Raw genomic sequence first — 13,221 nt, 5'->3', positions numbered from 1 at the left:
TGGCTCCTTCCCCCCTGATTTCAGGAATTCGCTGTGGCCCCCGAATATTCCCTGCCCCAAGGTGATGGGTGGCCCTGCGAAAAATCTTGGGATCTGGTTTGGGGAGGATCTAAGATTTGAGGACCACTTTAAGAAGCTATCCGGGACCTGCTTTGACACTTTAAGAATGCTTAGAAAATTCTTTCCACTGCTTCCTAGAGAGGCTAGGGAGACTGTCGCTAGAGCGCTCATCTTAGCAAGGCTGGACTATGCGAACGCCTTGTTTAGTGGCATTCCTGCCTACCTGGTTAAGCGTCTGCTGATCATTCAGAATGCTGCTCTCCGTCTCCTTTTTAATGTCCCGAGATGGATAAGCGCCCGATCTCATATGTCAAGCCTTCATTGGCTTCCCGTACCACAACGCATTCTTTTTAAATCCCTAGTGCTGTCATTTACAGCCACACACGACCAAGGACCTGCCTATTTGAAGAAGAGATTTACTCTCTATGCCCCTACAAGAGTTCTTAGATCATCCTCTTTGTATAAAATGACCCTTCCCCGGTTTAAGAGAACCAGGCTAGGAGGCAAGTCCATTGCTGTAGTAGCAGCCCGAGCCTGGAATGCCCTTCCCTTTCACCTACGTTCCAGCCAATGCTTAGCGCAGTTCAAGAAAAATCTCAAAACCCATCTGTTTAAAAGTGTGATATAAGTTGATTTCTGTTTGCCCTCCTATTTGCTCTTTCCCATCGCGCCAGGATACTCCCAAGTAACAGAGCGCGTTACAAAACGATTTATACATACATACATACATGAACGTCTGTGTAGGAGAGTAGGGTTTGCTTTCCTATGGTCACCCCATTTTTTGCTTTTTGCTTTACTGGTTTTCGACTTAATGTGGCTGTGGGCCTGCTAATCAGACCCACAGCCCTGCTGTTCTCTCTCGAAATTCACACCATGTACTTTAGGTACATCACCCATTGGGCTTTGGGTCACTCTTATGAGTCCCTGTACAGTGTACTATAGGTACCGAGGGCATAGGTGCACCCAAGGCCTACCAGGGGCTGCAGCATATCTTTTGCCACCCCTGGCTGACCATCCAAACTGACACAACTGGCTGATCACTCAGCTGGGGCAAGGTCGTGTAATCACCCCTTGCTTAGATATAGTATTCCTATGTCTAACCTTATATCTAGACACATATATACCTATAAGTCACTCCTATGGCAGGCCTTAACAATCCTGAAGGCAGAGTGCTTGGTTTTATGTGAGATGGTGCTCTAGCATGAGCTGAGCCTGTCTGCAGCTTTTGGAACCATGTCCTTATTGCGGTTCTAGGATATTTCCATACCATATACTCTTAAGTGCATTATGAACCTCACGGTTAAATGCTAACTTTGGTTTGGCTTTATCAAAACATGTTGTGTACGGTGTCATGCGCTTTAGAATACTACCCCCTTGCCAGTTCTGGTGACGGGGGTAGCATTCCACCCTTCTAGAGGGAGAAGACATGTTACTTCTATTAATCCTGGTTAAAGTTAACCAGAGCCTCAGCATCACAAAATGGATGCTGCTGCCACAGACACAAGTCTGACCTCCTGCTGCTGTGAGTCCTTCCAGTGAGGGAGGCTTGGACAATAGGTTTGCTATCACTGGGAGGAGCTAGCACCACCCCAGACAGGCTATAATGTATTGGGGCAGGGAGGGCTGAATGAAATGAGACACTGCCTGGGGCACACAAGGTGTCCCATGCATAGTCCAGTTCAAACCGGTGCTGGGGTACTCCAGCCCCAGCTCTGGTGTGAAACTGGATAAAGGGAAAGGGGTGTAACCACCCCCTTCCTGGGTCCCACCCATAGGAGGGACCTAGCAGGTAATCCAGCCCCTAGATTTGGTATATAGGTAGGAGCTGAGTCCCAAGACTTTAGATTTATCCTGACTGAAACTCTGATACGAAACTCTGGACCTTCGACATCCTACTCGGCGTAGAAGACTGAAGGATCTCCCTTGTGGTCAAGGAGTGACCACCCTGTGTAAGCAGCCACCATCAAGGACTTAACAGTTTGCTTTGTCGTTGCTCCCGCTAGAGCCCGAACACAGAGCCTGACAAAACCCAGACTTCCAGACTTCCTTCATCCTGATCCGCAGCCACAGCAAAGCTGAGACCCGTGGAGGCGACGCGAGATGTGGGACCTGCCATCTTGGAAAGCCAGCGAAACGCTTTCTGTGCAGCTTCTGAGGCACCCTCGAAGTTTTGCATGGGGGGTTTAAGAAGCTCCAGCCCCGAGCATCTATCGCACCAAAGATCACCTCTCCACACTCACCGAGTGCTGCTTGGGGCCCTTTTGCATTTTCCTGCTCAACGCGTCTGTCCGGTCACTTGCCAGTTGGCTAGTGGCCTCTCTGAAACGGCGATAATTTTAACGAGGTTCTTTGCTAATATGCCCCTTTGTTCTCAAAAGTCTCTAGTCAGTGAACCCAGCCAGAACCAGTTCTGCTCAGGGATGGAGCACTTTGTTTATCAGGCTGCATCCTTCCTTTCAGAAAGAGGGGGTCTGCTAGCAGTGAAAAGCAAAATGGAGGGTGATTCACTACCAGGACATGCTACACATATCAAGCCATGTCATACCTTAGACACACAATGCACCTACCATAGGGGTGACTGACATGATGCTAAGGGAAGGGTCAGGGGCTGGGAAGTGTGGGCACTTCATAGCCAAGATGGCAGTTCTGGACTGCACGCAGACACTGCAGTGGCAGGTCTGAGGAATACTTTACAAGCTGCTTCTGTGGGTGATGCAAACAAGCGCTGCAGGCCCACCAGCAGCATTTGGGTTCCCCGCCCTGGGCACACACAGGCCACACTACTAGGGACTAACAGGTAACCAAAATAAGCCAGTCAGGAATATACCTATTCACAGTCATATTTACACTGGGAGCATTTGCGCTGTGGCCCTGAATGGCAGTGGCACAGCGCCCAGAGCATCTAATACCAGCAAAAACAGAGGCTACAACAGCGAAAAATGGAAGGGAGACCCACGCCAATGGTGCCAGGTCTAACACATATAATAGGTACATTGTTCATATATGATACACATTTCACCTGGTTCTCTTTGCTACAAGGTGCTAAAGGAACAGTTATGCATTTGATTTCCTAATGCAGCACAACAAGGGTTCAATTGCACATGCAAAGAGTGCTGGGGACCGGGGCATCCTTGTCTGACACTGATTCAATAAACATTTTGAAATTTTGCCATTTACGAGCACCTGACTTTGGTAGTTTGCATATAACAATCTGATTGTCTGAATGAATTTATCTGGGAAGCTCAATTTTCCTAGTACCGTAAAAAGATATTCATGACTTAAAGAGTCAAAGCCTTTTTGAAAGTTAAAAGCCAGGAATGCTAGTGAGTTACCTTTATATTTTGCTGCCTTAAAGTGTTTATCAAAATGGTCAGGGTGTCCAATATTTTCCTTCCTGGGACACCACGTGTTTGGTCTGGGTGGATGGCCATGTTGAGTGCCGTCCTACATCCTGTGGCCAAGGTTTACTCAAGATTTTAGGGCCCGATTCACAGAACTAACTTAAGACAAAATCCTAAACTTACTACCATTTTGGTATTCACAGAAGGCACTTACTCATTTTGGTATTCACAGAAGGCACTTACTCATTTCGGTATTCACAGAAGTTAGGAGTCCTAACTTTAGGGGCCCGATTCACAGAACTAACTTAAGACAAAATCCTAAACTTACTACCATTTTGGTATTCACAGAAGGCACTTACTCATTTTGGTATTCACAGAAGGCACTTACTCATTTCGGTATTCACAGAAGTTAGGAGTCCTAACTTTAGGACTCTTAAATGCCTTCTGTGAATACCGAAAAACTTAAAGTTAGGATTTTTCTCAATTTAGTAGTAGTAAAGTTAGGACTCCTAACTTTAGGACTTCTAAATGCCTTCTGTGAATGCCGAAAGTCTTAAAATTAGGATTTTTCTCAATTTAGTAGTAGTAAAGTTAGGACTCCTAACTTTTGGACTCCTAAATGCCTTCTGTGAATACCGAAAGTCTTAAAATTAGGGTTTTTCTCAGTTTAGTAGTAGTAAAGTTAGGACTCCTTACTTTAGAACTCCTAAATGCCTGCTGTGAATATCTAAAGTCTTAAAATTAGGATTTTTCTCAATTTAGTAGTAGTAAAGTTAGGACTCCTAACTTTCGGACTCTTAAATGCCTTCTGTGAATACCGAGAGTCTTAAAATTAGGGTTTTTCTCAGTTTAGTAGTAGTAAAGTTAGGACTCCTTACTTTAGAACTCCTAAATGCCTGCTGTGAATATCGAAAGTCTTAAAATTGGGATTTTTCTAGATTTAGTAGTAGTAAAGTTAGGACTCCTAACTTTCGGACTCTTAAATGCCTTCAGTGAATACCGAAAGTCTTAAAATTAGGATTTTTTTCAACTTTACTACTACTAAACTGAGAAAATTCCTAATTTTAAGACTTTCAGTATTCACAGAAGGCATTTAGGAGTCAGAAAGTTAGGAGTCCTAACTTTACTACTACTAAATTGAGAAAAATCCTAATTTTAAGACTTTCGATATTCACAGCAGGCATTTAGAAGTCCTAAAGTTAGGAGTCCTAACTTAACTACTATTAAATTGAGAAAAATCCTAACTTTAAGACTTTCGGTATTCACTGAAGGCATTTAAGAGTCCTAAAGTTAGGACTCCTAACTTCTGTGAATACCGAACTGAGTAAGTGTCTTCTGTGAATACCAAAATGAGTAAGTGCCTTCTGTGAATACCAAAATGGTAGTAAGTTTAGGATTTTGTCTTAAGTTAGTTCTGTGAATCGGGCCCTTGGACTCTTAAATGCCTTCTGTGAATACCGAAAAACTTAAAGTTAGGATTTTTCTCAATTTAGTAGTAGTAAAGTTAGGACTCCTAACTTTAGGACTTCTAAATGCCTTCTGTGAATGCCGAAAGTCTTAAAATTAGGATTTTTCTCAATTTAGTAGTAGTAAAGTTAGGACTCCTAACTTTTGGACTCCTAAATGCCTTCTGTGAATACCGAAAGTCTTAAAATTAGGGTTTTTCTCAGTTTAGTAGTAGTAAAGTTAGGACTCCTTACTTTAGAACTCCTAAATGCCTGCTGTGAATATCTAAAGTCTTAAAATTAGGATTTTTCTCAATTTAGTAGTAGTAAAGTTAGGACTCCTAACTTTCGGACTCTTAAATGCCTTCTGTGAATACCGAGAGTCTTAAAATTAGGGTTTTTCTCAGTTTAGTAGTAGTAAAGTTAGGACTCCTTACTTTAGAACTCCTAAATGCCTGCTGTGAATATCAAAAGTCTTAAAATTGGGATTTTTCTAGATTTAGTAGTAGTAAAGTTAGGACTCCTAACTTTCGGACTCTTAAATGCCTTCAGTGAATACCGAAAGTCTTAAAATTAGGATTTTTTTCAACTTTACTACTACTAAACTGAGAAAATTCCTAATTTTAAGACTTTCAGTATTCACAGAAGGCATTTAGGAGTCAGAAAGTTAGGAGTCCTAACTTTACTACTACTAAATTGAGAAAAATCCTAATTTTAAGACTTTCGATATTCACAGCAGGCATTTAGAAGTCCTAAAGTTAGGAGTCCTAACTTAACTACTACTAAATTGAGAAAAATCCTAACTTTAAGACTTTCGGTATTCACTGAAGGCATTTAAGAGTCCTAAAGTTAGGACTCCTAACTTCTGTGAATACCGAACTGAGTAAGTGTCTTCTGTGAATACCAAAATGAGTAAGTGCCTTCTGTGAATACCAAAATGGTAGTAAGTTTAGGATTTTGTCTTAAGCTAGTTCTGTGAATCGGGCCCTTACTGTCTACATTTAGGAGGGTTATCAGCCTCCAATTTTTAATGTCCAGCTTGCCTCCCATTTTTTGCCAACAGTTTGATAATGCCCTGTGGGAAAGAAGAAGGTACACTATTTTGTTTCATAGATTCCTGCAGTAGCCCCATGGAATTCGTAGCAATGAGCCCCCAGAAATCCTTGTAAAACTCCCACGAAAAACCATTTTGTCCAAGGGCAGATTCTTTATATGCCTTCTGAAAAATTTGGAAACATTCTTCCCCTGAAAAAGGAAAAACAAGAAATCCCTTTTCCCCTTTGAGAAGGTGTTTTGTAGACCTTCTAAAAAATAATCGCATGCATGTGGGTCAGCGGATCAAGTGGGTCAAGTGTCATGTCATGTGGGTCAAGTGTCAGGGTCATGTGGGTCAGTGGGTCAAGATATATATATCTTTATATAGCTGTGAGAAACAAATCGGTTATTTTCTATACTTTTTTTGTATTTTTTTGTCTTTGACCTTTTTTGTCTTTTAGTTCTTGCATCCCAGTTTGCACCTGTTGTACTTTTTGGAGAAAAAAAACTAGTGTAATCATTTTCTTCAAAAATGTTCACCCTTGAGGTGAAGATGTATTCTTTCCCTATTTGTTTTACCCATTGTTTTAGTGCTGCTTTCGCCGTTCTCCTTTCCTCTCCCACCTCCATTCTGCCTCTTTCGAGGTTGTCCAGGGTGATGAGTTTTAAATTAATTTCTTCAAATTTAACAGAAGTTTCTCTGTTCTTATTAATACTATGTTGTCTAACAATGTTTTTTGCTTTTTCTTTACTTCTCCCACCACGCCGAGGAAGGGAATATTCTCATCTTGTAACAACAGAAGTCCTAATTACAATGTCGGGCGGAGTTTCCTCCACCCGACATCGTCTTGGTCAAGGGACCGACGACACCCAGTCGGTGGTCCCGACCACCCAATTAGGATGCGACCGAACACTGTTCGGTCACACTCCTGTACTTTACAACGGGAGCATGCATTCCAGCAGGAATGCATGCTCCCATTATAAAATGTGAGATGTAGTTCATCCCTGCATCCCTTGGCGGGCACCTCAAGGTGCAGGGATCAACAGGGGGCACCATAGGAGCACCATCGGCTAATTCATAATGGGTCAGTCGGAACGGCTCCAACCGACGGTCAGAGCCGTTTCTGACTGAATCGTAATGAGGCCCTGAGTGTTAATCTTCCATACACCTTTCCCCATATCACAGTGTTTGGGATTCCATATTCTGTGTTTAACATTTTATGGTCAGAAAAACCACTCTCTTCTGTCTCATAACCTTCCTTCTTTATATATTAGGATGTGAGGATAAAGTTAGTCCTTGACTTAACCCTTCCATCCTCTGCTATTAAGGTAAACATTCGTTTTTTACCTTCTTGAGCCACTGTGTCAGATAGTTGAAGATCATTACAAATACTCCTTAAACATTTATCAGATTTATCTAGTTTGTACACATTGCTCTTGCCGCCTCTATCTGTGGGATTTATGATGCAATCAAAATCTCCTGCTTCAAGAATGGGTGTTGCACCAACAAGGACAAAAAAAGCAAAATATACATTATACAATGCATAAACGCTCTATGTCATATTTTATATTTAATCCTCCCTTACTCACTAGAGATTTCACCCCGACCCTACTCACCCCTCCCCCTCCCTCGGGTCCTTAGGAGGTGCATAGTTTATATGTGACACACAAAACAAAAAAATAAAAAGATAAAAAAACAAGAAGAAACAGATAAAGAATAAAAATACAATTACTTCATCCCCAACCCTTTAAAGGATTTTTAAAGCAACTAAACTAGTCTTATGCCGATAAATCCAAATCCTCGATAAGCCATCTCTTTTTGGTTCTATGTCCCCTTCATTTATAAACCGCGATCTATAACCGGTATGTTGCTAACAACTTCCCCAACCAGCTATGTATTGAGAGAGGATCTTGATCAAGCCAGGCACTAGCCAAACATAACCTGAACACCGCCAAATAACATAACACGATTTGGTTAGACCATTTCCTGCTTGCTTCCCAAAAACTATCACTTGTGGTGTGATATCTACCTCAAATCCCTGCATATTTCTAAGGTAAATACCCATCTCAATTACCAAGGGAGCGAGTTTAGGACAGGTGGCAAACATGTGCACACTGTTGGCGGCTAGTGTTCCACTGAGAGAGCAGGGTATAGTATAAGTCCCGCCCCATCTAAAAATCTGTGCTGGTGCAATATATAAGTTGAGTCAAGTTTTAAAACACTGCACTTGGAGATCAGCCAATATAAATGCTGTCTAGCTTAACAAAAGGGAGTCCTCACATTCCTTAATCTCTGTTTATAACATCTCCCAGCGGTTTGTATGTTAATTTAGATTGTCTCCCATCAAGCTATCCTGGTTAAAGAGAGGGGAAACCCGGAAACAGGTCCTAGGATGCTTGTTTTCGGTCCAGGGAGGACATGACTTGGCAGTTCAGGCTGGACTGTTCCCATGAAGCACAGGGTCAAGACTGATGGCCAGGTCTAAAATGGGGTTGCATGGTGAGCAAAAGAATGATGGATTTAACTCAGATCTCTTGACTGGAGCTGAATGTAATGATTTTGTTGTACTTGAAGCTTTTTGCAGGGTCATCCCTGAACTTTTTGTCTTCCTCCAGTATTTTTTCAGACCTGTTGTTGGCTATTTTATGACTCTGGGCACTCTACCACTGCTGATCAGTGCTAAAGTGCATATGCTCTCCCTACTGTAAATTAATGGATTGATTAGTGGTTCCAAGATTGGATATTTGGTTTACTTGTCAGACCCTAGTACAGTGCACAGAGTGGGCCCAATTCACAGAATGAACTTAAGACTAAATCCTAAACTTACTACTATTTGGTATTCACAGAATGCACTTACTACTTTCGGGATTCACAGAGTGAACTTAATACTTTCGGGATTCCCAGAATGAACTTACTACTTTCGGTATTCACAGAATAGATTTAAGACTACCAAGGTACAAGGTACTACAGAGGTAGGGAGCTATGATTGACTCTCCCGACCGGCCGGTGTCCTGTTGGCACCGCACTGAGCAACGTCCACCTCGAACAACGCAAGCTCTGCGCTCACCGATACCGGCAACGAGCCGTAGCCTGCACCGCGACTGGAAGGACACCGCAACGTGCAACGCCACACTACACCGAATCAAAATGGTCTGACCGACGCGTCACTGCTGCTGACTTCGTGTCCTGTGACCGCACCGGAGTTGGACACCGCTTCGCATGCTTTGCGACGCACCACCCGACTCGTACCGCTGTCCGGACTGATCGACGCCTTCTTCCGAACTCTGGCTCGAACGCCACACCGTAAAGCTGGAAGCACCGCAATGAGCAACGTCCGCCCCGAACAACGCTAGCTCTGAGCTCACCGACGCCGTCAACGAGCCGTAGCCTGCACCACGATGGAAGGGACACCGTGACCTGTAACGCTTTCTTTTTGTATACCGCGACGATCCCCGGAACTGACTCGCACATCCATGCCGGCTGCCCCAAGGAAAAGGTACTGTGTTTGAGTCTGTCGACCTTTGAGTGGGCCCGAACTGCTGCGGTCCGCTTGATTTGTTAGACTCTGTTCTTTCAGCACGATGTAGCCGGATGAGGCTACCGACTCGCACAGAACTTTGATTTACACCTTTTTAACCAGAAATCTTGAAGTTAAATAGTTCTGTGGATTCTTTTCAGCATTTATTGGTCTTGTGGTAACCCTATATAAAGTATACTTACTTTTTATATAAAACATTGTGTGGTGTCCATTTGTAGTGTTGTCACTGGGTTACTGTATGTGGTCACAACTGCTTAACTTACATCGCCTCTGAAATAAGCCTTGACTGCTTGCGTCACGTAATCTAGAGGGTGAGCAGGGGTTATTTTGAGAGGGTAATTCCCTTGCCCTGACTAGAGGAGAGGGTCCCTGCTTGTCACAAGTACCTACCTGTGCCAACCAGAGACCCCCGATTCTAACATGATTTGTTCTGCATTCTGTCCATCAATTGTGTGTCTTTTGCTTTCTCGCTCAAAGTGCGCCAGGTATGCCCAGACGTGGGTCCTGGGCTGACTGTGCCACTAGAATCAAGTTATCCAAGTTGAAGAGTGATGAAACCTCAAAAATGGTCCTAGAATACTTCTTTCTTCTCCAGTGAGGGCCTGGCTTGGCAGTTCAGGATGCACTATTCCCATGAGGCACACGGTCAAGACTGAATAGCATAGTGCCAGGTCTGAATTTGAGTGGCATGATGAGCAAAAGACATTATGGATTTAACCTAGATCTCTTGATTGGGGTTGAATGTATTGATTTGTTCTGCATTCTGTCCATCAATTGTGTGTTTTTTGCCTTCTTGCCCTAAGTGCGCCAGATATTTCCATACGTGGGTCCTGTGCTCACTGTGCCACTGGTATCAAGCTATCCTGGTTGAAGAGGAGTGGAACCATGAAACTGGTCCAGGGAGGACCTGGCTTGGCAGTTCAGGTTGGACTGTTCCCATGAGGCGTAGGGTCAATACTGATTTGCTTATGGTCAAGTCTAAACTGGGATGGCATGAGGAGCAAAAGAATGATGGATTTAACCCAGATCTCTTGACTGGGTGTGAATGTATTGAATTGTTCTGAATTCCATCCATCAATTGGGTGTCATTTGCTTTCTCGCCCTAAGTGGAATTAAGGGGGCCTTTGGGTGTGGAATTAAGAGAGCCTTTGGCCGATCTGTTTTGTCACTTGCTCGACAGGTAACACAGGAGCTGATAAACTCCTTTGATTTTTTAGACATCTGGGGCCAGTAGAAATGGCTGACAAGCCTTTCTCAAGTTTTGGTCCAGCCCAAGTGCCCAGCTAGGGGGATGTCATTGGCCAAAGTGAGTAAGAACCCTCTATACCGTTGAGGTACTACCACTGTCTTAGTGGCATTGGGTTTGGGGTCTCTGGTCTCAGTGTACAGGAGTCCCTCCTCCCAATAGACCCTGTGGGAGCCACTGACATCTCCTTATTCCTGGTCAGCAGCTCGCTGTCACATGCTTTCAAGAGTGGACAGACTTGCTGCCCAAGGCACAGCTGTTCCCTAGAGGGTCCCACTGGGCCCCGGAGCTCAACCTGGTAAGGTCCAAGTTCCATGGCCTCAGTTCCCTCTGGGGCTGACAAGTCCTCTCCCGGGGCAGGGGGGTCCTGAGCTTGTAGCTGTGTAGAAGATGGTTCCTCAGTCTTCTTACGCTTCCTCTTGGGAGGTTGGGCCATCCTTTCAGGCTCCAACACTCCCTGTTCACCCTGTACTCGAGTTTCTGTTCTTGTCTTCACACACGCTATCTCAGGGGTTTGTAGCATGGCTGCATGTGTCTTTCTCGCTACCTCAGCCCACGCTGAAGTTTCCAGATCATTTCCAGGCAGACAGGCGGCTGTGGGTTTTGGAAAGAGCACTACCTGTTTCAGGCCATTAACCTCCCCCTCAGTCTAACGTCACCAGAGCATGGCATGGTTAGTACTGACACTGTCAGCATTGGTGACTAGGCTTTACAGTCAGGTATTGCTCTGGAGAAGCCAGTGTATCTCTCACCATAATGCCACTGGCACCTGTATCCCTAAGGGCAGAGGTCTTCAACTTGCAGGGTGCACCCCCCTTGGGGGGGCGTGAGTGAGGTACCAGGGGGCGCAAATGGCTCTGCAAATACATGTAAATGAAGATGGCCTGGAAGTGCGGCGATGTCTCTTTGTCACATTTCCAGGCTGTATTCATTTACTTCGAGCTCTTGTAGTGAGAGAGAACCCTGAGCAGGGTTGTACGGCATTACAACACAGGCTTTTACCCCGCATGCCATTACAACACAGTTTTTACAACGCAAGCCGTTACAACGACTTGCGTTGCGGGGCGCTGGATAGTGGAATAGTTTAATTTTCTATTCCAACTCCAGCCCACATTGACAGTGGGGAAGGTGTTGGATAGAAAATGAAACTATTCCCTATCCTACAGCGCCCTCCAGCGCAAGTCATTGTAATGACTTGCGTTGTAATAGCAGCGTTGTAATAGCAGTGCGGGGTAATGCCCGCGTTGTTATGGATGTTTTCCCCTGATCAGAGTGCCGTGGTGGCGGGGGTCAATGACTGTGCTGGCATTCAAACAGGCTGCTAAAAACACACACAATAATTTGCAATGCAATAGGTCTAGCATTTGTGAGTGTTAGAGCTATTATCATTGAAAAGAATGATTCTTGACGAATTGCTCAAAACAAAAGAAATTTATGAAGTTCTTATTTTGCCCACTTCAATTCCTAACATATGTGAAGATGTCTCAAGCATGTATTTAACTGATATGCTGTTAACAGCAAGAGTACCAAAATAATTGAATCAAAACCCATTGGGCCCGATTCACAGAACTAACTTAAGACAAAATCTTAAACTTACTAACATTTGGGTATTCACAGAAGGCACTTAGGGGCATATTATCAAGGAACGGCTTTATAATTATCGCAGCTTTAGTGGCATAAAACTGCCGCTAAAGCAGCGATAATTGGCTTGATAATATGTCCTTGTGAATTCCCATAGAAGCCCATGTTCTGGTGTTAACATGGGCTTCTATGGGAATTCTCTACGGCATATTATCAAGCCCGTTATCGCCGCTTTAGCTGCAGTTTTCTGCCGCTAAAGTGACGATAATTATAACGCCATGCTTGATAATATGCCCCTTACTCATTTCGGTATTCACAGAAGTTAGAAGTCCTAACTTTAGGACTCCTAAATGCCTTTTGTGAATACCGAAAGTCTTAAAGTTAGGAAAGTTAGGATTTTTCTCAGTTTAGGAGTAGTAAAGTTAGGTCTCCTAATGCAAAGTTGTAGACCCCACCGCTGATCCACCCATGTAAGAATCTGGCTCTATATATACTATACCAAAGTAAGGTACAGTGTGCACTGAGTTCAGTGGATCCCCAGAGGTATAGCAGAGGCTAGCAGAGGCTAAAGTAGATAATAACCTTTTATACAAGCAATCGGTTTGGAGTGTGTGACATTATTTCTTGACTGAGTGTGTACCACAAATGCTTAACACTTCCCTCCTGATAAGCCTGACTTTTCAACCACACTACTACAAAAGCAAGTAAAGTATTATCTACTTTAGTCTCTGCTACACATCTTGGGATCCAGTGGACACTTTGTACAGTATATGTTACTTTGGTATAGTATATACTAAACCAGTTTCCTACACCGGACACTGCCCCTTTGCAGCGTCACAAAAGTAATGCTCCGGCGGCATGAAAAGTATCAAAGAGGCATTGTGGATATGCCTCTAAGTGTCTCCCTCGGCACGTGTCCTCGGAGTAAATCAGATTCGGAGACGTATGGCCTCCTCATTGTTGAATTCACCAAA

This window comes from Lissotriton helveticus, chromosome 8 (assembly GCF_964261635.1).
Source record: "Lissotriton helveticus chromosome 8, aLisHel1.1, whole genome shotgun sequence".
In the NCBI taxonomy this organism is placed as follows: Eukaryota; Metazoa; Chordata; class Amphibia; order Caudata; family Salamandridae; genus Lissotriton; species Lissotriton helveticus.
This window is presented reverse-complemented; position numbering follows the sequence as displayed.